The sequence below is a fragment of the Heterocephalus glaber genome, unplaced genomic scaffold (assembly GCF_053883595.1).
Source record: "Heterocephalus glaber isolate CG9 unplaced genomic scaffold, H.glaber_assembly_v1.0 deba00000676, whole genome shotgun sequence".
NCBI classification, from domain to species: domain Eukaryota; kingdom Metazoa; phylum Chordata; class Mammalia; order Rodentia; family Bathyergidae; genus Heterocephalus; species Heterocephalus glaber.
The window spans coordinates 23924957-23947879 of NW_028258156.1; the positions used below are offsets into that span (position 1 = coordinate 23924957).

Below are 22923 nucleotides of genomic sequence, written 5' to 3' on the forward strand. Positions count from 1 at the left end.
ATACAAGGCATTTGGCAAGCACTAAATGCCTCCTCCATAGGAGCCTTTTACTGCTCGGTGCTTGCTCCAGCACGTTCCCTCAGTGGAGAGTTCTAGACAGATCGTGCGTGTCCCATCATCTAAGGTTCCTAGTTATTTCCCAGACTATAACAGGCAGGCCTCGGGTCAGAAATAGCCTACCCCTTTAAAGGCAGGTACTACATGAAGGTCTTGCTCCTAGAATTGTTCCTTTTTCTCCTCTTTTTTAAATTTAATTTTGCTTTTTTACCTAATTAGCTAACCCACAGGAACTAGCCCCTCCTGGCCTCACAATGTGGTTGAGGGACTGTTGTAACTAGGTGTCCCTAGAAGCATGGATTGGTCAGTTACTGGAACCATAGCTAGTTGTTTAACACATCATGGAATTTTAAACTTCACATTTAATTTCACAAAAATGACAACATAAAACTGAAGAATTGTTCTCTGAAGTACTGTTGACCAAAACTGTTCAAAATATATTATGATTCAAGCCTCCACTTGCAGTTGACTCATGTTTGACTCTTGGCCAGTGTTTGTATGCCCAGGGAGGATGCCTGACTCACTGTGATTATCAATTAAATATACAGAGTCCATGCAGGAATGACAGGGTTCTCAAGAATGAACTTGCGTGCCCTTGCTGGGAGGCAAGGAATTCACTCAAAGTAATAATAGCGTATCCAGGGCTTAAATTTCTCTGCCTTCCCCTCTTGTGCCTTGCTTTGGGGAGATTTTTTCATTCATCAAAGGCAGGAGAGAGCAAGGGAAGAACAGTACAGCTGAGTTTGAAGCAGACTTACTTCACAGGGTGGTTCTCAGTCATTTTGTTTTATTTGGCCTACTTCAGAGCTGTTTTGGGACACATGAGGTTCTCCAACCATGAGGCCCTTGCAGACCTGATTTCCCCTTGGAATGACACATTATCCTCCCTACAAATGTGGCAACTGTAAATTCCTGCCTGGGGAGCAGCAATTGCTTTGAATTACACACTATTTGAATAAAACAGTGTGGGCTCAATAAGGCTTTATTGTTCCACCGTCCCTTATTGAAATCTGCTGTAGTAATTTCTGGTGATATTATATTCCCCTGCCTGGCATTTGATTATGCAAAGGAACACTTTTTCCATACTTCAATTGGTCCTTTTTCATTGTTTGTAGCACAAAAACCTCTTTCACCGTTTTATCAACACTGAACAGGAAGAAATACTATTGGGGTTTTTTCAGTTCACTTTTTTTCTCTCATTCCCTCTTTTGGATCTCTGATATGGTTTTGCATCTTAGGTTTGAAATGTCTCAAAGTGTACGTGATGACTGCTATGCACATACAGACATGCACACACTGTCTCAACACGATTTAGGACCCTGCTTTATAATGTGTATGTATCCTATTTGTTACACAGAATGAAATCAGTAATAATCCTTGGTTCAGGACATGGAGTCATTATTGTAAATGCTATTTTAAACCCTTTTTATGAAACTTAAGGTAAACAATCTACATTTACTCTTCGATTAAAAATAATTTTTTTTTCCCCATGTGTGGCGACACATACTAGTAGTTCCTAGTTACTCAGGACACTGAAGCAGGAGAATCACTTGAGCCCAGGAATTGGAGGAAGCCCAGGAAACATAGCAAGACCATGTCTCTCAAAAATAAAAAAACAAAAGGGCCAAGGATTTAGCTCAGTGGCACCACGCCTGCCTCATAAATGCAAGGTCCTTAGTTCAATCGCTGGTAACTAAAATAAAAATAAATTTTAAAATGTTTCCTTCTCATTTACTTTTTAATCATCTGCAAATAGAACTTAATAATTAAGACTAAATATACAAATACTTTCTAACTAAAATTATTTCTAACAGAACCAAAATAGAGCCTGTTTATAATGACAAAGTCTTAAGGTAGGACCAATAAGATGTTGAGACCAAGTTGTGTAACAAGGTTTTAATTAATTATATTTTGATTTGCCAGAATAGACCCTTATAAAAGCTTCTGACCTGGAAAATCTGAAACCAATACATTAGAGCTATCATGGAGTCTTTTCTAGCTGATTTTATATTTTTTATTTTTAAATTTTTTCTAGCTAGTTTTAGGCCAGTTAAATTTAATAAAGATCATGAAGTAGAAAACCAACTTGAAACCAAAATAACTACTGAAAACATTCTGTGTTCCATTAATAGGTAATAAGATTAAATCTGTGTACCACTGAATAAAAATATAAATTCTACTGACTTATTTATGTAAAACTTTAGGTCCACATTGCTGTCACTTCTCCAAAAATAACAGCTTAATGGAGCAATGTTTTAAAAAGAGGCTTTGATGAAATCCACAAAGGAATAATCTTAACCCATTTATCCCCACACCATCTTGTTTGTAGATTGAAACTTTGTGCCAGGACAGAGCTGGAAAAGATTTCAGATATAATTAAACTATTATACTATAAGTTGTTTTTAAATCTTTAGATGACCATGATCACTTTTTTAAAAAGCCAAATCTGTAACCTGCACTAAAAGGATTTTACTCTACAATAAAGATGTAAACCAGCTTCCCCCAGTTCTCGAACTGGAGGCTTCTCTGGAGCATCTCCTATTAGAAAAAAAATTTTTTTTTAATAAAAAGAAATTGTCATTGCTTCTCTTTCTGATTCCATTACAAGGACAGAGAGCTAATTCTTTTAGGGAACTTTTTTCAAAGTTGAAGTGTAGAAGCTGGGCACAGGCCTGTAATCCTAGCACTCTGGGAGCCTGAGGTAGAAGGATCACCATGAGTTTGAGGCCAACCTGAAGTACCTAGTGAGACCCTGTCTCAAAAAAAAAGTTAAAAATTTTAAATCTTTGTAAAAAGAAAGCTGAAGTATAGAGAAAAAAAAATTATTTCTTTTTTTATTTTTTATTTTTTTGGTTTTTTTGAGAGAGGGTCTCACTTTGTAGTGCAGACTGACCTCAAACTGGAAGGGATCCTCCTGCCTCAGCCTGTCAAGTGCTGGGATTACAGGTGTGTGCCACCACGCCCAGCTGAGATCTTAATTAAAATTGGGTAGGCCTTTTATAGGCACTAGACTTAACAAAAGTAACAAAGTCCAGTGAGATCAAACAAAACTAAGGGTGAGGTCAGCCTTGTATAATTTATAAGGGAGCAGTGGATATTTTAAACTATCCTGTAAAGGGAGGTTAGAGTAAACCAGTCTCTGAGCAGGTAGAAAATCTCCATGACTTTTTTAAAAACTCCATCCCAGATACTGATTGTTCTTTTTCACCTGGGTAGTGGATGTCTACAAACAAATGAGTAGGGGAACAGATGACCGGACATTTGAAATATAAACTTTCAGGCTTCTGATAACATAATTTAGAGCAGTGTTCAAGTATTCAGGGTTGCTTTTAAACTAAAAGAAGAAAAAAAAAAAATCCCAAGTTGAGCCCAAAGTATTTCATATTTGGTAAACTGTTTGGGGAAATTCCACAAAATCCGCCAGCCAAGTAATTTTATTTATCCTAACGCTTCGACCTTTCCATTTCATTTTGCTTCAGCAGTTGCTGTAAAACTGTGGAGAGAGAATAAACCTAGGCATTCTCTTTTCCAATCACAAAGTACATGTGCATAGTAAGGAAATAAGACAAGTTTTTTTCTTCCAAGAACAGGCTGGAGAACTGTGCGCCACTTCCCTGGCAGCCTCCAGTTGCCACGTACTGATCACTCACCTCCCTGGACACTGGATTACCCCACGTAGGAGCTGGGTGGCACAGGGGTTCACACTGAGTTTCTGGTGGCCAGGACTGTTGACTCAGTGCCACCATGCTGGTAATGACCTCCTGAGCCATGGCAGTGCCCAGAGAGCCTAAAGCTTCCCTCAGCACAGCTTTTGCTCCCTCTCCTCTGTTCCACCTTCTACCCTGCGGTGACCCAGTTCCTTGTGCCTCAGCTTCCCTCGTTTGGACTGCAGCCCTGCCCCTGAGTTGGAGCTTAGTGACCCTGCCTTGCTGTTCACCACCTGCCTTCCTCTCCGTCCTTCTGTGGCCCCCATTGGCTGGGACTCTGCTGGGATTAAGTTAGTTGCTCAAGAGCCATGACTTCTTCATGACTTTAGTCCATCATCTGGCCCTTCCCACCACCATTCCTGCTGCTCATTTTGCTCTCTGAAGATGTTGATAGTTGCCTGAACCAAATCTTAGCTTGCCTTACCTGCTCAACCCACTGGTTACTCTCCCAGAGCGGTCCAGCCTGCCAGGTTAGCCTCCCTGCTCTCACCCACCAAGCTGGTCCTGGCTCTGCCCTCATCCATCAGCAGGTGCTGCTGGAATGTTGATGATAACAGTGATGAATAGCAATGAAGAGCCAAGTCTGCCCTGAACTGTCTTGGGTGCTTGAGGTACTTCAGTCCATTGAATTATGAAAACAATACTTGGGAAAACAGTCTGGGAAAAGTTAAGTGACTTGTTCAAGGTCACCCAAAGAGTAAACAGCACAGCTATAAGGTGAATGCAGATCTCCCTGATGCCAACCACCAGGTTAAGGCTTCTCAATATTTACTTGGCCTCTGCTTTGTTCCCACACAGTGTGTTTGTGGTGGGGAGCACCCCTCTGAGCCTGGGCAGGATCTCACCAGGCTTAGAATTTGGGTACAGGCTTTAGATACCATCTATTCGAAGATGAATTATCTCTGACTCTTAATCATGTTGCTCTCACTTCAGCCAGCTTCACCACCAATGGAAATGGCTTATTGGCAATGACCCAATACTATTCCTTCACACACTCGTCTCCTCAACTCTTAAGATGTGTGCAAGTTTCCCTGGGATCTAGGAAGCCCATATCATAAGCTAGCCTAAGCCTTCTGTTTCACCTTTGAGAACTAAAGATCAGAGAAGGGGCTTGTCCCATGATGTCACACAGCTAGTTAATGGCAGCACCAGGACTGAGGTTTCAGGACCAGCAGGACACCTTGGGTAGAGTGGAACCATGAAAGGCTGTATTTCACAGCATACCTTGTGAGGACAAGCTAGGTTGCGGCCTTTGGCCTTTGGACTGCAATCTTTGACATGGAGCAGCTGAAGGGCTCTAACTCAAAAGAAGACAAATATTATTTATAAAAAGCAAATTATTGAGGAGGAAATGCTACCACCCATCTTTGTCAAAGACCAGGACCTTCTGAGTCCACGAACCAGAAAGATGTGCACAGATGTATTCGCATAATTGTGATGTAATCTACACCATAAGATAAAACCAATTTTATAAGAACAGCAACTTTAATCAAGCATTTACTACACATCAGAGATTGCTCTAAGGAAGCACTTTCTATGTATTAATTTATTCACTCCATACAACAACCCGAAGAAGTACCTGCTTTATGGTCACTTTATAGATAAGGAAACGGAGCCTTAGAAAGGTTAAGTACCTTGGCCAAGATTATGCACTGGGACAAGGCAGAACCAGGATCCAGAGGAAACTCTCTTCTAGGGTCCACACCCCTCATTCCTGTACCAGACTGGCTTTCCCGGGAAATGGGGAATACAAGTTTTTTAAATGCTCGGAATAACACTGGGATCTGAGACTTTTTGTCCAGGTTAAAGAACCGAGTTCTGGTCATCACAGGCATCCATCCACACTCCTAGGTTTATCCACTGAGGGGGCATCATGTGACTTTGGTAGCCTACAGCGAACTTTTCAGAGCTTGTCATTTTGTTCTAGGAAACTGTTATCCAGCCCCGTGTGGTTTCTGGGCCAATGTCCAAGAACTTTGTAGTCATTTCAACTCTTGAGTTTGAAGCTTCAAATAGATAAGGTGCACAGAAAAGGAACCAAATAAAACTAACAATAAAATAAACTTTGATAAGTTTCAAATCTTACTGCATAACTCCTTGCTTGGGAAGAAATACTCAAAAATGAACAAAAGGAGGAAAAAACAGGATGTTAACAAGTATTTTATTATTTTGTTTTTAAAGGTTTACTGCCAGACTCAGATTATTTCTGCCAACAATAACATGTTTCTTCCCTACAATTTACACAATTTTGAATTTGGTGGGATTTTTCAGGGTGAAACCATTAGTTCCCACCAAGCTCATTTTCAGAAAGGAATGTCCCAGACATAAACAGACCTTGAGTAGAAGCAACAGTCCTGTGACCTCTGCTGGGGAGATAAGTCTCATAAAGCTTTGGCCAGAGGTTAGCATCCAATGTGGGGCCTATTCAGTGCACCCACAGTGACTGCGTTTCCACCTAAAGACTTCTGTCCTGTGAGCTGGGGATTATAAAGATGAGGGAAAGGCTTGGAAGTGAGACCCAAACAATACTGGGCTCAAATCTCGGACCTACCTCTGAGCCTGTTTGCTCATCTGTGAAATAAGCACTAAAGGACCCCGTGGAAGTATTATCACCAGGATTAAATGAGGAATTCTGGTACCTTGCTCAGCATTAGTGTCTGAAAGTTGTAGCTCAGACCCTCTAGACAGGCTAGACAAAAATGACTGGCAGCTGAGGAGAGACAAGGGAAGAAGCAACACTGAGTGGGGCTGGGAGAGAGGGCTTAAGTTTGAAAGCTGGCAGTCTAGGGCTGAAGAGGACTCATGGGCAAAAGACAGGAGAAAAGAGCAGGAGTAAAACAAATCTCATGATATAGATGAGAAACATATTCTTTGGGTTGAAGGGTGATGGAAGAGGGGCATGATAGGGCAGAGAAGCAGTGGGGACAGGAGGAGAGGGCCAGATCCAAATGCCAGCCCACATCTGCGTACACCCTGACTCTCCCTGTCGCAAGGAACAATGCTGTTGCTCCTATCAGGGCTGGTGAGAACTCACACTTGACAGCAGTTAGGGCTCTCTGTACTGTCTGAGAGGCAGAAGAAAAGGTTGGGTCTGAGTCCTCCTTCCTTCTTTGTAACATCCTAGCATGTCCTCTAGCCAGCGAGGCAGAAGGCGAGGCCATAGGCCCTTAGTGCTGGGGAAAGGGAAGAGAATAAGCCCTGTGATTGATCTTGGCTGGAAGTGAACACAACCAGCATAAGGATGCCCCTGAGGCAGGGCAAGGATCTCAATTAGAATCGCTACTTGTAGTAGAAATGGAGAGGTGATGAGCACTCATCCCAGCCTCCTCCAAGGTTGCCTTTCTGTGTTGCAAAGGCTGGAATGCTTAAAACTACATTTCCCAGGGGCCGGGGATTTAGCTCAGTGGTTCTGGCACCTGCCTCGAAAGCTCAAGGTCCTGAGTTCAATCCCCCGTACCAAAAACCAAACAAACAAAAAACAAAACAAAAAAAACCCTACATTTCTCAGGGTCCCTTATAGTTTTGGATGTGCAGCTCACCCAATTGTGTGTTTCAGAAGGAGGACAAGGCAGACATCATCATCCATTTTTTAAGTCAAGCTCAGAAAAGCCAGCCTGGGGTACATGATGTAGTGAGTTCAAGGCCAGCCTGAACTACATAGTGAGATGCGGTCTCAAAAATAAATAAATAATTAAGAGCTCTCATTCTTTTCTCTTGAGGACTAAGGAAGAAAGCCCTTTCCCCTTTCATCTTTTACTGGACTGACTCTTGTTTCCAAATATGCATGTGTCTATATGTTTCAAGGTAGGATATAGTCTTCAATAAACATGATTGTGTGGATGTTATTTATTTCAGAATGTGAGCCATGTTGACTGCCAAGCATTGCCCTGTACGCATAAAGGTTCTTGAGAAACAAGAACAAACTTGTGATGTTAGCTGGATGTGATGGTGTGCATGCCCATAATAACAGCACTCTGGAAGGCTGAGGTAGCAGGATCACAAGTTCAAGGCCAGCCTAGGCAACTTAGTGGCTTAGTGAAACTGTGTCTCAAAAAAGTATGAAAGGGCTGAGGATGTAGTTCAGTGCAAAGGCCTTGGGTTCAGTCTACAGTGCCATGAAACAAGAGAGAGAGAGACCGACAGACAAACGGATGAACCCACACAAAGACCAGACCTCTGCAGCGACTCCTTCTCAGTATAGACTGCTAACCTGGGCCTGATCCTCCTTGGAAGCAGCATTTTCTATACCAAGCCTCAGATGTGGCAGGCAGAATTTGACCTACTATTGTATTATGTTAGCAAGCCTGTGTTTCTCCCAGCCACGCCAGCCATGGACCTGAGAAGCATGGGTGTGGGTCTTCCAATCTCTCTTTGCTATTTGAAGACATCATGAAGGTTTTTCACACTACTTCCCCACAGGCTGTGCAGACCACCCTAGACCACAGCTCCTCTCTGGGTAGCTCCTGGCCAGTGTGGCTGTCTTCTGGTTTTTTGCTGAGGTCAGAGCTGCCCTTCTGTTCTGCTCCAAAAAGATACTCATAGTCATGGTGGTGCACATCCTTAATCCCAGCACTCAGGAGGTTGAGGCAGGAGGATCATCTGGAGTTCAAGGCCAGCCTGCAACACAGTGGTTCAAGTTCAGCAAGACCTTGCCTCAAAGAAGCAAAAACAAAACAGGGCTGGGGATTTAGCTCAATGGTGCTGCCACCTGCCTTGCAAGAGCAAGGTCCTGAGTTCGATCCCCAGTACAAAACAAAACAAAAAACATTCCTAAAAAGGGCAAAATATGCCCTGTATTAGAGTTCTCCAAAGAAACAGAACCAACAGAATGTGTATCTGTATAGAAAGACTTATTTGGGGGGGATCCGCTTAAGCTATTTCAGAGTTTTGACAAGTCCAGAATCTGATGGGGAGAGGCCAGGAGGCTGGAGTCTCAGGGAAGAGTGACAGTCCTAGTCCAAAAGCAAGCGGTTGGTGAACCAGGAGGAGCCAGTGTCACACCTAGAGTCCTGAGACAAAAGTCCCTGTCACCGGGTGGGATGGAAGTATCAGCCTTTGTTCTCCTTGGACCTTCAGCCAGCTGGATGAGGCCAGAATGGCATCTGATCAAATGCCTGGGCAGTGCAGCCCAGCCAAGCCAACAGCACCCTTGTGACTAAGGGACGACAGAACTGTCTCATGTGCTGCTGCTCTGGCCTCACCCTGCCTCTGGAGGGTCACATGTCCTCCTCCAGGTCCCCCTTCCTTGCCATTAAGGTCCTGGTACAGCTTCCTTTGAGGGTCATGGGTGGAAGTGATGAGGTGGGAGAAGAGCGTCAGGCTGAAGTTCAGTAGAGGAGCTCAGGTTCAAAGCTGCTCTTCTCAGGGCCGGGGATTTAGCTCAGTGGCACCATGCCTGTCTTGCAAGCGCAAGGTCCTGAGTTTGATCCCGGGTACCAAAAATAAAAACAACAACAACAAAAAAACTGCTCTTCTCACAAAGGCCCAGCTGGTATCTGTCACCCCCTCACACCAGAGAATCCCTTTTCCTCGAGGCTCTCCATAGTGGCTTTCCACCCCCAGCTCAAGGCAGGTATCTTCCCGGCCCTAACGCACACTCCAACCTGGAGTCCATATGTGTGGCTGAACCGAGCCATAGTGACATTAGTCATGTTTACTGTTGACTGGAAACAAGGGTGAGCTGTAACCAAGGCCTCGCTGTGGTTTTCGACTTCAGTTGCTCACTATTACAAGCCTATAAAAAGGACCAAAAAGAAGCTGTGGGGCCGGCGATTGAGCTCAGTGGTTCTGGCGCCTGCCTCAAAAGCGCAAGTTCCTGAGTTCAATCCCTGATACCAAAAAAAAATGAGTAGATAGGATGGGAGGCCAGACTCTTCAAGAGCTCAAAGTGGCGGTTTGTCTCTTTCCCTGGAACAAAGCCAGCCATGTCCTCCTCAATGCTGCCTGAGTAGCTTTCTTTTTTTATAACAGCTTTATTGAGATACAATTCACATTCTATTTAATTCATCCATTTAAATTGTACAATTTAGCTGAGGGTGGTGACACACACCTTTAATCACAGCATTTAGTAAGCTAAGGCAGGAGAACCATGAGTTTGAGGCCAGAGTGAGCTACACAGTAAGTTCAAAACCAGTCTAGACTGCACAATGAGACCCTGACTCAAAAACAAAACAAAACACAATAGACAAAAAACCACACACACAAAACAGAATAAAACGTACAATTCCATGGTCAGAGCATAGTCACAGAGTTGTGCAACCATCACCAGAAACAATTTTGGACATTTTCATCACCCCCAGAAGAAAACCCATACCCAGAAGCCATGGTTCCCACCCCTCCCAACGCCCCAGCCCAAGGCAGCACTGGTGCATGGGCTGTGCTGTCTTGTCCGTCCCAGATGCATCATATAAAGGGAACTGCACAATATGTGGTTCTGACATTTTCTACTGAGGTGAAATATGTTTAGATCTTGTCATGGCAGCAACATAATCCGATCAACCACCCCCTCCCAGGGATAGTAGTTCATCTTCAGGGAAGAGGCAGAAACACACCTGTGCAGTAAGATACAGCAGCACTAGGCAGATGGAAATTGTGGGTGCCATGCACATTTTACGTACAATCAAAGGGGCTAAGAGGAGCTGGGAGGCCAAGGGATCTGTAGTCACTTGGAGAGCTGGCAATCTCAGCACTCAGGAAGCTGAGGCAGGAGAATTGTCGTGACTTCGAGACCAGCCTGGGCTCCCCAGTGAGACCCTGTCTCAAACACCCTCTTCAACCAAAAAAGAAAAAAAGAGCCTGTTGGAACAGTCCAGGCTGCCAGTCCAGGTGGCACAGGCCCTGCCCGTATGAAACAGACACTTCTTCCTTCTTCCATGTTTGGATTGAATGAGAGAAGGGTGTGGTGTGTAAAATCAAACATGCAACTGAGGTCAACTGAGGACCAAATTTGTAATAAGGCTAGATACAGACCCAAATGCAGGTTTCGAGGTGGTGGGGGGTGGGGGGTGGGGGTGGGTGGGGATGTGCCGCCCAGATAAGCAAATTTGCACTTGAAGGGAAGGAGTGACCGAGTTTACAAGTTTCCCCGAAGAGCAAGGGTGGAGTAAAAGAGGAGGGTGGAGAAAGTCCCAGACAGGACAGGCACTTGTTCCAGTGCAGCTTGGAAGTGACATCTGCTCTCCATGACATCTTCCAGGATGCCCAGGCCTTGGGCAGGACTCCCAGTGATAGGACCGGGCTGCTCCCTTCTGGGTCCTAGAGATTTCTACAGAACTCAGGTTTCTTCAGAGTCCTCTGAGAAGATTAACTTCTCAGCCCCAGACTCTCTCAGAGAAGAATGGTGAATACCTCAGTTTCTCCAGTCAATTCAGTGGGTAGGTGAACATCCACCCTAATAAACAAGGAGTGGTGGCTCATTCCTGTAATCCCAGCACTTGGGAGGCTGAGACATGAGGATCCCTGGGAGTTCAAGGTCAACCTGAACTCTATAGACATTATCTCAAAGAAAACCAAAAAAACCCAACAAAAACCGAATCCTACCTAGTAAAGGGGACACTGGAACCCGGTAGTAACTGACTGTATAAACTGCCTCTGACTGTTTTAGAATCTCCACTTCTGCTCCTCTCCCATTTGGGTTTTCACCCTGGAGGCAGGCAGGGTGTGCTTTCCTTCCTTGCTGTCCTTTGAGGGAGCGGGGGCACAGGGCAGAGTTCACCCAGTTACTGCTGGGGGAGCAGCCACCCACAGGGAGGCAGAGGAGAGAGGGGAAAGGAACAGTGTTTCACCAGATTTCAGTCAGCTTGAGACTTAGCAATACTCACTTGTAGCACCTTGAAACTTATTCTAAAACTTATTCTAAGACCCAAAAGTGTTTTCAAAAGAATCCTGTGTAATATGTCACACATTTTAGTGACCTAAGGCAAAACCACAGTTTTATAAGCAATTTCTATTGTTTTTCTTGTTTGTTTTTGAAATAGGGACTGGCTTTGTAGTTCAGGCTGTCCTTCTACTCACTGTGTAGCCAAGGCTGGGATTACAGGTGTGCACCACCATGCTTGGATTGGGAATTTCTTTTCTAATAAACCATCTACATCATTCCTTGAAATAGTCTAGAAAAGTTTTCTTTTTCTTGGGTGAGAGCAAAACTGTTAAATGTGGTTGAAAATTGTATTTGTCAGCTTTCTGTCTCAATAACAAAATGCTTTTGGCAATTCACTTATAAAAAGAAAAGGTTTAAGCCAGGTATGGTGGCACTCACCTGTAATCCCTGAACTCTGGGAGGCTGAGGCAGGAGGAGTGTATATTCATGCCCAGCCAGGCAACTTAAGTGACTTAGCAAGACCCTGCCTCAAAATGTGAATGAATGAATGAATGAATGAATGAATGAATGAACGGCTGGCTGGAGATGCAGCTTAGTGCCAGGTGCTGGGTCGTCTGTTTGGCCCACTGTCCCGCAGGCTTGAGCTCATAATCTAGGGGGCTCGTGGTTCTGGGGCCGGCAAAGCAAAGCTGTGCAGGCGAAGAGGAAGACGATCCGGGTTTGCTCTGAGCGCACCCTGCCGGCCTCCTGACCAACCACACCCCTGCCCCGCCTGGCACCAGGCCTTTAACTCAGGGGCCTTGGGAGACTCTCACTGGAGCCATGGCAAATCCAGTGGCTAAAGAGGAATACAAAGTTCCTGTGCTGAGGAAGGTTCTCCACAGGGAAGAAAAATAACAAATAAATAAAAATTTGAAAAAATTCACACTGCTTTCTGGTCCTCCAGCCAGAGGAAATGATGCAGGTGTCAAGCTGGCTGAACTCAGATGATTAGGAGCTCAGGTGCTGGGGATGACGATGAGGAGAATTTGCATCTTCCAGAAGAAAAGATGGAGCACTGGGGCCCAGCATGAGGAGGCCTTCAGTGAAGAAAGCAGAAGAAAGGTGAGAAATGTCAGGTAAAAGGGCCGAAGACCAAGACCAGACCAGGCCACAACAAGCCTTTATTAGGGGAACAGATCTGCCGGGCTGTCTCTGAACAAAGAAGAGACAAAAGCAATATGGCCGGGGCAGGGAGAGTGTTTTATAGAGACTGGGGTGGGGTTTGTAGGGGCTGAGGTGGGGTTGAGTGAGGTAGTGACTAGGGAATGGAGGAGCCGGTGATGTCACTAGGTGGTAGGAGGTGAGCGAGTATTGGGTTACTCTCTAGGCGGGAACAGGGGCATGCTGGGAAGAAGGGTTTGTTCTTTGGTGGGAGCAACCATCTTGGCATGATGTCACACAGGGGAGGGGGCAAGGCACGATAGGAAGAGGGCAGCTACTATACATAATAGCTGCTGAGGTGGTGGGAGACCTGTCAAGAAGAATCCAAAATCCAGATTTGAATGTGGGATTTGAGGGTTTTAGATTATTCAGTATTGAAGTTGCCCCTCTCCCTCACTCCTAATGGACTGGGTCTTTCTCAATCAAGAGATACTCCTGGTGATGCTCAAGAGAAAGACCAGGGATGGAAGGCTGAGGCAGGAGGATCAAAAATTTGAGCTCAGCCTGTGTAATCTGGTGAATTAGTGAAACTATGTCTCAAAATAAAAAGTAAAAAAGGACTGGGGATGAGCTCAATGGGAAGGATCTGAGTTCAATCTCCAGGGCTGGAGTATAGCTCAGTGGTAGTGCATGTGACAGGCCCTACTCTGATTCCCAGCACTGTAAACAAAACAATAAAAAGTTACAATCCAGGGCCAGCTCAGAACTCTTGAATCTGAGGCAAATTTTTGGGTATTAATTTTTGTTTTCTTTTCTTTGGTTTTGTGGTGCTGGGGATTGAACCCCAGGCCTTCACACTGAGCTCTTTTTATTTTTATTTTTTATTTTCAGACAGGGTCTTGCTAAGTCACTAAAGTGCCCAGGCTGGGCTTGAACCTTCAAGCCTCCTGCCTCAGCCTCCCAGAGTGTGGGGTCACAGGTGTGTGTCACCATGCCCAGCTTTGGTGGTGACGGTTTTTGTTTGTTTGTTTTGGGGCAGTAGTGATAGTTTTTTTTCTTTTTTCTGGTACGGGGGATCGAACTCCGGTCCTTGCACTTGCGCAGCAGGCAGTGAAACCACTGAGCTAAATCTCTGGCCCTGGTAGTGATAGCTTTTAAAAGCACAACAGATGCTCCTGCGAAGACAGGTCTGTGGACAAGGGCGGCACTAGATAGGCTGAGGTAGAGCATTGCTACAAATGGACCTGTGGCCCGGGTTCTGGTGCTGAAGGATGAATCCCTGTGTGTCTGCTGTGGAGATGGAGCCTTCATGTGGGCCTGGGTTTGGGTGGGGTCATGAGGGTGAGCCCTCATGGTGGGATTAGTGCCCTATAAGAAGAGAGAGACCAAACTCTCAATTCACCGATAGTACATTGCAAAAGGTTGTCTGCAAGTCAAGAAGCCCTCAGTGGAATCAAATTAGCAGACACTGAGATCTTGGACTTCCCAGCCTCCAGAACTATGAGAAATAACTGCTTGCTGTGGAGTCTTTTTAAGGGACAACTCATACAGTCAACCTGAAGTAGATAATGAGGTTGATCCCCTCTATCATGTGGAAATCCTGCAGCCACGATAGTACAGGGTTTTCCATGTTTAAGTTAAGGTCATGTTTTTCACTCAAATTCAACCCCACGTCACGCAAGCCTCTGGGAGGCTTATGTGCTAAGTGTCTAAGTCACTGTTGGGTGGGAATGGATTCTGCAAAGACTGGGGTCGGAGGATTCCAAGTAAGAGGCCAGCTTGAGCAGTTTAGAAATACCCTGTCTCAAAATATAAAGAGCTTGGGATGTAGCTCAGTGGTAGAGTGCTTGCCTAATATATCCAAGGCCCTGGGTTGAACCCCCAGTACCACACACACACACACAGAGATTACTCATGGGTTGATAATTTTTTTTTTTTAGTACTGGGGATTGAACTCAGGATCTTGTGCTTGCCAGACAGGCAGCAGAACCACTGAGCTAAATCCCCGGGCCTGATTTTTTTGGGGGGCGGGGATGCCAGGGATCCAACTCAGGACCTTGCACTTGCGAGGTGGGCAGTGGGACCACTGAGCTAAATCCCTGGCCTGGCTTGATAATTTTTAAGTAGGATAATTATGGAAGGTTATTTTACTCTTTCAATTTTGTATATTTGAGAATATTAGCCAGGCAGTGCATTGCCTGTAATCTCAGCACTTGGGAGGCTGAGGCAGGAGGACCATTTTGAGTTTGAGGCCAGCCTGGGATAGAGTTCAAAACCAGTCTGAATTGCATAGCAAGACCTTGTCTCAAAAAAAAAAAAAAAAAAAAAGAATAAATAAATAAATAAGAATTCTATTAGATGAGGTTCCAGGCTCAATTCCGAGTACTAAAAAACCCCCCAAAAAACAACTGAAAACCTCAGCTGGGCACAGGGATACACACCTATAAATCCAGCACTCTGGGAGCCTGAGGGAGGAGGAGGCTGAGGGAGGAAGATCACAAATTTGAGCCTAGCCTGGGCAATTTAGCAAGATCATGTCTTAAAATAAAAAATAAAAAGGTGCTGGGAGTTGTGCAATAAAAGGAACCTTTCCCTGTTGCTTGTAGGAATGTATATTGGTACAACCACTGTGGAAATCAGTATGGAGGTTCCTCAAAAAACTAAAACTAGAAGTTCCATTTGACCCAGGTGTTCCTCTTCTGGGTATTTTTCTGAAAAAGAGTTAAAAGCATCATCCCGCAGGGGTACATGCATACCTCTAAATGTAGCAACACAATTTATAATAGCTAAATCTTGGAAACAGTCCATACGCCCATCAACAAATGAATGGACAGGTCGGGGATTTAGCTCAGTGGTTTTGCTGCCTGCTTCGCAAACGCAAGGACCAGAGTTCGATCCCCTGTACCAAAAAATAAATAAATAAATAAATAAATAAACAGATGAATGGACAAAGAAAATGTGGTATTTATATACAGTGGAGTACTACTCTGCCATTAAAAGGATAATCTTAAGTGAAATAAATCAGACACACAAGTTTAAATATGGCATATTTTTTCTCTGGTGTGAGAAACCTAAAGGGTAAATAAGGAGCATGATGGAAGGTAGATACTGGGAAGTAGGAAGAACATGCTTAAATGGGAAGGGGAACAAGGGAGGAAGGAGAGGGAAGGGAAGAAAGGGAAAAGAAAAAAATGGAAACAGCTTTTGTAAATGGAGAGGGGAAGAAGGGATGAAGGGAGGGGAAGGGAATGGGGAAAAAAAGAGGAATTAAGATATACTGGCTACAGGTACAAATTCCCTACAATGCACGTGACCATTATGTACAAATATGTACTAATTTTTAAAAATAAATAAAAGGGGGGGCGGTGCTGGGGATATGGCGCAGTGTGAAGGCCCTGGATTCAATCCTCAGTACAAAAAAAAAAAGAATCCATTTGAAAAGTACTCCTAAGATCCTCTCAGATGAGAAAACTGAGCAGTCCTCATTTGGCGCTTCCACTGAGGAAGGATAAATATCTGCTCTCCGCCCAGAATAGGATGAATTAGAGCACACCAGAGTGTTTGCAAACTGTTAAAGCCACACATACAGAAGGCCATAGGGTGGTGGCTCTGGCTTGGACACCGCAGGACTCTGATCTTCTCTGGACTTCCGGTTCCTCTATCCGTCAAGTGCGGCTGACCTTGGCAGATCTTTCCTGCTCTCAGTTCTGACTGTGAATCAGTGGTGACTGCTGCTATTTCCTCCTGGCTTCCTCTGCGTCACCAAGGTCTTTTGGATGCTGACCCCCCACCCCTTCCCCAACTGGGCTAGACTAGTCCCTGGGGAACACAAGCTGCTTGAAACTCCTCCTGTTGAATGGGCTCTGCCTGGCCCGCTGAGGTCTAATGACTGGTTGCCTTTGGTTGCCATGGTACCCCCCACCCCCACCCCCCGCACAACATAACACAACACATCCGTTTCTGAGTCAGTGACCGGCCCATGTATGCTGGTCTATGGTAGGGGCTCTCCCGGCCCAGCAGGTCTGCGTGTCTTTGCTCCCTCAAAAGGGGCAGATGAGGGGGAAAGAAACCCACAAGTCAGTCCCGGGGAGTTGTGGAGCCTGAAGAAATCTCAAGAGATTCAGGGTCAACACTAAGACACTGAGTCAACAGTGAGCTCACCGTTTCTACTCAATGATTCCACTGGAAAAGCTTCTCCTTTGAAAACGATCAGAGTCACGAAGCCTAGTTTTATCACCAGGTTATTCGGTTGCCAAAGACCTTGGAGCAGGCCTTTGGTACGTTTCATCTGATTCTGAAACTCAGCGGTTTCACACCGGAACACATCAAAACAGGCAAGAACAGGAAGTGGAAAAAACATTTTGACCCAATGGAAACTACCTTTAGTTCACCTGGATTCCTCTGAAACAGCAGTCAAATGGGCTCAGATGCTAACTGTGGAAGAGCACCCGCAGGTGGCGTGTCCCCCACAGGGACTTTGTTGGTGAGGAAGAGTTTCAAAGGCACTGTTGGGAACCTTGCCCCCGTGTCTCCTTACCCGGGGAACAAAAGAGCCCCTTCTCTTTGCACAGCTGAAAAGGGAAACTGCACTGGGTGGGGAAATGAGTCAGAGCCAGGCCAAAGATCTGAACCAGTGCAAGGACATGTCTGCCTGCAAGCGCCAGGTCAGCTCGTCTGTGCTGGCTTTGGCCACGGGGTCGAGAGGTTGCTCAGATACATGGCACAGACGGCAGGGGACTCACAGGTTGCAACTCGAGGTTGTGAACATGCAGAAGGGTGGTTATGTCAGAGAGCACCTAGGATAAGACCTCTGTCCTCTGACCCTTGTCCTTGACCTGCCCCCAGCAGCCGCTTCCTCACGTGGGCGCGGGAGGGTCGCGCGGTTCCTGGAATGTAAATCGTGGCTGCTGGCAACTGTATCAAAGGCCTCCGTTTGTTTAGGAACCTTCACACCTCTGGTCGCCAGCCTCTGAGCCCAAGGGCCTTTCAAGGCCCAGGGAAACTTCAGAACAAAAGACCTGGCCCCCTGCCCATCTGTTTGCTACCTGGCTGAGGCAGCAGCCTGAGATGGGGCTTAGGTTAGCGCTCTCAGCACTGTGGTACGAAGCTGAGAGTACAGGGGAGACTCCATCGACAGAGTTTCGGGGGCGCCCAGAGTCTCAGCAACCATGATAAATGAAATCCTAACGCAATCGAGACTGCACAAAACTGTTACTCCTCACTGAGGGAGCTGTGGGTGCCCCCTGGGCTCTACACTGGGGTTAGCGCCCGGCCTCCTGGGTCTCATTCTCCACTGTCTGCCCTGAAACGGGGCTTCGCAAACATGCAGAAGCACAGGACACAGCAAGGCCCAAGATACCTCCCCAGGAGGCCGGCACCCTGCACAAGGCAGGTGTGGCCCAGATAACTGAGACGCTGAAGTCACAGGCTCCACCTACCTAATGGTCCTGTCCCAGAGGCAGCACAGCCCACAGGAAACCTCCCTGGGGGGCAGGCAGGGAGTCCGCTTGATGATCCAAGGATCAAAAGGCTCTTTTCCCTTTGTGTCTCTCTCAGGTACCTCATCAGCAGTGTGTGCAAACCTCGGGCTCTTATGATTGTCTCAGTTTGAAAAAACCTCCTCCTAATATACAACCATCTGAGCTGGCTGTGGTGATGCACGCCTGTAATCCTAGCACTCTGGGAGGCTGAGACAGGAAGAGGACAAGTTTGAGCCTGGTCTGGGCAACTCATTGAGACGCTATCCCAAAATAAAAATAAAAAGGGCTGAGGAGGTAGCTAGCTCATCTTTGCGCTAAACTAGTATGGCCAGAGATCTTAACAGAGACACACTTAATCATTCATTCAACGAACACCGACCAGGTACTGTGTCACTGGGACACAATACCTGTCACTCACAAGTTAAAGAAGGAAAGGTTTATTTTAGTTCAATTTGTAGAGGTTTCAGTCCATAGTCGGCTGGCCCCAAGGCAGGGTGGCACACTGCAGAGGGGCATCGCAGAGGAGAGCAGGCAAGAAGCAGGGAAAAGGCCAGGGAGGAGGAGGGAGACAGACCCTGCCAGGCCACGCCCCCAGTGACACCTCCTCCCATCAGGCCATACCTCTCCACATCACATTCAGCCGTAAACCCGTCACCGACTGATCCACTGATCCAGTCCCCCCCCCCGCCCCCCGCCCCCCGCCCCACATCCCCTGTGAGCGCCTGAGGCTTTGGGGAGCATCTAGACTTAAACCATAACAGACAGGAGTGACAGAAACGGTGACTTGGAGTTCTAAGGACAGGACTGAGCCCGGACAGGGTGCAGCTGAGGAGGAGAGGACAGGACAGTACCCCCCCACACACCCCATCTCAGGGTTGCCTGGGTCCTGCGGGTCGGGCGGGGGAAGCCGCAGTTGGCTTGGCTGACCAAGGTCTTGGTGCCTCGCCCGAGGTGTTGCTTTTGTGGAGGGCAGCACACCACACAGAAGGGCTGCACACTTCCTGTCTTGGTGCGCAGTGAGGACAACCTCTGGGGGTGAGTTGGTCCTTCAGGGCATGTGCTGTGCAGCTGGGGGCCTGTGGGTGGCTCTCATCCTCGGACCTCTGCCCCAGGCAGCCCTGACACTAAGGGAGTTTGTCCCTACTAATGGCCAGTGAGAGAGGTGCTGTCACAGCACAGAGGCTGTTGGGAGCAATGCTACATAATTCTAGGGAAAAATCATTTGAGTAGGCCTAGTTCTCCTGCCTACAGACCAGCTACGACATTCCAGACGTAACTGCATTTTGGCCTCGGGTCACAACTGAGACCTCAGTGATCCCCAGATGCTATAATGCTCCAGGACAAGACCACACCTGCCGAGACACCGGAGAGGAACCAAATCTTTATCTGTATAGTTCCTCATAGTTCTTAGATTGCCACTGCCCCCCAGTCCTGTTACACCTTGTTTATCCCAATGTGAAGTGCTAAACTCTGCATTTTTCACTTGTTACATCTGTCTCCCCATGTACTGAATAAAAAGTGCTGCAAGCTAGGGGGCTTTTGTCTTTGCTGCCCAGAGCAGCACTGATCAGACCCAAAGCTCAGCTTCTTCTCACTCTCATTTGTCTACCTTTCCTCTTATTCACCGTGTGCTGCCCTGGCTCGCAGGAGACTAGGACTTACTGCAGAGGTTCTGGTAACGTCCCCTTCCCTTGTTCCCTACAAGAGGCAGCCTGGCTGCCAGAGGAGCCAGTCTGCTTGCTCCCTCTGTTGGAGAGCTTACCATGGGGACTGGCCTGAGAGCTGCCCATTGATTTAGCAGTCTGGAAATGAACAAGAGGGGTGGACAGGAAGGTTCATTCATCCTAAACCAGGCATGGTGGCACATGCCTGTAATCCCAGCACTCAGGAGGCTGAGGCAGGAAGATTGCCAGGAGTTTGAGTCCAGCCTGGGCAACAGTGTGAGTTCAAACCCAGCCTGAACTGCAGAGCAAGCTCTGTCTCAAACTCCACTCCCCAAAAAAGTGTTTTTGTGAATTCTGAAACTTTTCTCTTTTTTTGGTACCAGGGGTATTGAACTTGGGTCCTTGTGCTTTCAGGGCAGGCATCAGAACCACCTGAGCTAAATTCCCAGCCCCAAAACTTATCTTTTTTATTTTTTGGTACTGGGGATCGAACTCAGGACCTTGTGCTTTTGAGGCAGGCCATGGAACCACTGAGCTAAATCCCCGGCCCTGAAACTTCTTTTTTAAACAAATAACAAATGAACATTTATGTGGCACTTTTATGTCCATTTTCCTATTCCCTTTTCATTACACCTGTAATTGGAGCTAAGCGGGAGTCTGGGGCAGGAGGATCACAAGTTTGAGGGCACCCTGGACAACTTAGTGAGACTGTCCCAAAATAAAAACTAAGAAGGGCTGCTGATGTAGTTCAGTGCTAGAGTGCCCCTGGGTTCCACCCCTAGCATGGCAGAATAAACAAAAAACCAAACCACCAACACTCCATTATGAGAGTTTCCATTTTTCCCATTTTCCATTGAGGAAACTGAATCCCAAGAGGTGACATAACTTCCAGATACGCAGTAGGATCTGGGCATCACATTTCTGTGCCCTTCTCCACTCAGTTCTGAGCCCATGAAGGACCCCTGAGGCCTCCTCTCCTTGCGCACAGCACAATGAGCATCCCAGCCTGTGTCAGTCAACTTTCATGGCTGGGGTAGCATCCCCAACACACCCAGTGTAAAGGAAGACAGGGTTACATTGACTCATGGTTCCAGAGGGTTCAGTTTGTGGTTGCATGGCTCGGGTTTTAGGGCCCATAGTAAGGCACTATGTCAAGATGGGGAGTGAGGGGGTGTCTTAGTTACTTTTGTCATTGCTGAGACAAAACACCCAACACCTAAAGTTAAAGGAGGAAAGGTTTTATTGGCTTGTGGAGGTTTCTCCATAGTTGGCTGTCTCCAAGGCAGGGTGGCATAGCAGAGGGGCACCTCAGAGGACAAACAGCTCATAGCACGCAAAGTACAGCAAAAGCAAGCAAGGGACAAGTCACAATCCACTTTCTGTCCCTAATACCTTAGCCAGGCTAGCACTCACACCCTTAATCCTAATGCCTTTGATCTTAGCATTGCACTGTGAATCAATTCCAGTGTCACTCACTTTAGATCCAGCTACCTCTGAAAAAGCCCCACCTATGACTGCATAAGGCTTTGGGGGGACATACAGACACAGCCGTAACAGTGGGAAAGCAAAACTGCTCACCTCATGGAGTGGGAAGTGACGAAAAGAGAGAGGCAGGGCCAGGGTTCTAATATCCCCTTGAAAGGCACACTGACAATGGCCCACCTTCCTTCCACCAGGCCCCATCTTTTAAAGGTTCATTATCTTACCAGCACTCCTAGAGGCTGAAGCAGGAGGATCATAAATTTGAGCTTATTCTCAGCAACTTAGCAAGACCCTGTCTCAAAAACAAAAGATTCCACCATCTCCCAATAGCACCAAAGGCTGGTGACCAAGCCTTCAGCATACGGGCCTTACTGAACATCTCTCTCCAAACTCTTCCTTTTCTCTCATGGCCACCATCCTGGTACAAGCTGCCCTTGCAGCTCCCTTCCTTCCAGATCTCTCCACTGCCACTTTTTCAGTCCCTTGTGTTTTTCTGTTCCCAGCAGTGTGACCTTGAGCAAGCTTCTTACCCTGTGAAGTCTGAGAGCTGAGTGTTGTCTTTGTAAAGCAGAAATGAGAGCAGCTTCACCCTTCAGATTGTACCAAGGATTAGGGTTCTGTGTCCAAAGCAGGGCGAGGTGAACATGTCTAGAATAAACCACTGTGCCACAAAAATTACTCTAAACTGAAGACCTTTAGTTCCTGAAATCCCTTATCTGCCTGAAAGTATAGCCTCCCTGAAGAACTCCACTGTCCCAAACCCCCTCCCTTGATCTTCTGTGCTAGACAAGGAAGTTGGCACCACATCCACATAAATATTGCCACAAAACTATGGTATCTCTCATCTGCTCCCTGAGGGCCAGTTTATCTTTCCAACAAGTAATGTGTTTTCCATAAGTGTCCCCCCTCTAAGAAGTCAGCTGTTTTCCCAGAATCCTTTTGTGGCCCTGCTCCTCCCCATCCTCTGTTACAATGGTATGTAAGTCCCAAATTCTAACCGTCTTTTTGGATTTCATTTCTTTGTGAACTATAATCAATAAGTAAATAGTTAGATCTGCACCTTTCCTCTTGCTAATCTGCCTGTTGTCAGTTTAATTTGCAGGTCCCCAAAACAGAAAATGAAAGGATAGAGGAAAAGTTTTTCCTCTTCAGCATATTCAAGAGAATAATAAATTTGAGAACAACATAAATGGTCTCCATCAAACATGTAATCAATATTTTAAAATATTAATGAAGGGCTGGGGGTATAGCTCAGTGGTAGAGCACTTGCCTGGCATGCATGAGGTCCTGGGTTTAATCCCTAGCAGCACACGCACGCATGTGTGCACACACACACACTGAGGAATTTTATATTCTTTTTCTTTGGTGTTTTTCAGACACTATATAGCCTAGGCTGGCCTCAAATTACCCTCAAATTCCTGTCTCAGCCTCCAAAGTACTGGAATTCCAGGCATGCGCCATCTAGCCTGACCTGAGATACTTTCTCTTTTTTAATTTTAAATCTTTCATGTATTTTACACTGACTACACATCTTAGTGCATATCTCACTTTTTTTTTTGGTATCGGGGATT

At 46.2% G+C, this 22923-nt stretch overlaps 1 protein-coding gene across 4 annotated transcripts in view; it reads left to right on the forward strand.

Annotated features, from left to right (window-relative positions):
* Positions 1–19806, forward strand: part of LOC147829299 (uncharacterized) — a 52703-nt gene extending 32897 nt beyond the window's left edge. For 3 of the 4 annotated variants that reach the window (XM_087206529.1, XM_087206530.1, XM_087206531.1), the window contains 2 exons: positions 12530–12687; positions 18283–19806. The gene's annotated coding sequence lies outside the window, so the exon portion shown is untranslated. Of the gene's footprint in view, positions 1–10959; positions 11138–12529; positions 12688–18282 lie in introns of all 4 variants that reach the window. The other variant, XM_087206532.1, reaches the window with a different exon arrangement.
* Positions 19807–22923: the final 3117 nt, after the last annotated feature.